Consider the following 2,223-nt stretch of genomic DNA (forward strand, 5'->3'; position numbering starts at 1 on the left):
ATGGTACACTGACACGTAGTATCCCAGGACAATGGCACACTGACACGTAGCATCCCGGGACATTGGCACACTGACACGTTCTATCAAGCGACAATGGCACACTGACACGTAGTATCTTGGGACAATGGTACACTGACCCTTAGTATCCCGGGGCAATGGCACACTGACACTTTGGTATCCCGGGACAATGGTACACTGACACGTAGTATCCCGGGACAATGGAACACTGACACGTAGTATCTTGGGACAATGGTACACTGACACGTAGTATCCTGGGACAATAGCACACTGACACGTAGTATCCCGGGACAATGACACACTGACACGTAGTATCCTGGGACAATGGTACACTGACACGGAACAATGGGGACAATGGTAAAAAAAAACACATGGTATCCTGGGATAATGGTAGACTGACACGTGTTATCCCGTGGAAATGGCATCCTGACACGTGGTATCCCGGGATAATGGTACACTGACACATGGTATCTGGGGACAATGGCACACTGACACTTGGTATCTGGGAACAATGGCACACTGACATGTAGTATCCTGGAACAATGACACACTGACACGTAGTATCCTGGGACAATGGCACACTGACACTTGGTATCTGAGGACAATGACACACTAGCACGTAGTATCCTAGGACAATGGCACACTGACACTTGGTATCTGGGGACAATGGTACACTGACAAGTAGTATCCCTGGACAATGGCACATTGACACGTACTATCAAGGGACAATGGCACACTGACACGTCGTATCCAGGGACAATGATACACTGACACTTGGTATCTTGGGAAATGGTACACCGACACTTAGTATCCCAGGACAATGGCACACTGACACGTAGTATCCCGGGACAATGGCACACTGACACGTAGTATCCCGGGACAATGATACACAGACACTTGTTATCTGAGGACAATGGTACACAGACACGTAGTATCCCAGGACAATGGCACACTGACACGTAGTATCCCGTGACAATGGTACACTGACACGTAGTATCCCGGGACAACGGCACACTGAAACTTGGTATCTGGGGACAATGGTACACTGACACGTAGTATCCCGGGACAACGGCCCACTGACACGTACTATCAAGGGACAATGGCACACTGACACGTAGTATCCCTGGACAATGGCACACTGACACGTACTATCAAGGGACAATGGCAAACTGACACGTAGTATCCCGGGACAATGATACACTGACACTTGGTATCTGGGGACAATGGTACACTGACACGTAGTATCCCAGGACAATGGCACACTGACACGTAGTATCCCGGGACAATGATACACTGACACTTGGTATCTGGGGACATTGGCACACTGACACGTTCTATCAAGGGACAATGGAACACTGACACGTAGTATCTTGGGAAAATGGTACACTGACCCTTAGTATCCTGGGGCAATGGCACACTGACACCTGGTATACCGGGACAATGGTATACTGACACGTAGTATCCCGGGACAATGGCACACTGACACGTAGTATCTTGGGACAATGGCACACTGACACGCAGTATCCTGGGACAATGGCACACTGACACGTAGTATCCCGGGACAATGACACACTGTCAAGTAGTATCCTGGGACAATGGTACACTGACACGAAACAATGGGGACAATGGTAAAAAAAAACAAAAGTTATCCTGAGATAATGGTAAACTGACACGTGTTATCCCGTGGCAATGGCATCCTGACACATGCAATCTCGGGGTAATGGTACACTGACACGTGGTATCCCGGGACAATGGCACACTGACCAGTGGTATCCCGGGACAATGGCACACTGACAAGTGGTATCCCGGTACAATGGCAAACTGACACGTAGTATCCTGGGACAATGGCACACTGACACTTGGTATCCTGGGACAATGGTTCACTGACACATGGTATCTGGGGACAATGGTACACTGACACATGGTATCTGGGAACAATGGCACACTGACACTTGGTATCTGGGTACAATGGCACACTGACATGTAGTATCCTGGAACAATGGCACACTGACACGTAGTATCCTGGGACAATGGCACACTGACACGTAGTATCCTAGGACAATTGCACACTGACAATTGGTATCTGGGGACAATGGCACACTGACATGTAGTATCCGAGGACAATGTTACACTCACGTAGTATCCTGGGGCAATATCAAGCTGGTCCGTAGTATCCCAGGACAATGGCACACTGACACTTTTGTA

Source organism: Taudactylus pleione, unplaced genomic scaffold (assembly GCF_031769625.1).
Source record: "Taudactylus pleione unplaced genomic scaffold, aTauple2 ptg000189l, whole genome shotgun sequence".
NCBI classification, from domain to species: domain Eukaryota; kingdom Metazoa; phylum Chordata; class Amphibia; order Anura; family Myobatrachidae; genus Taudactylus; species Taudactylus pleione.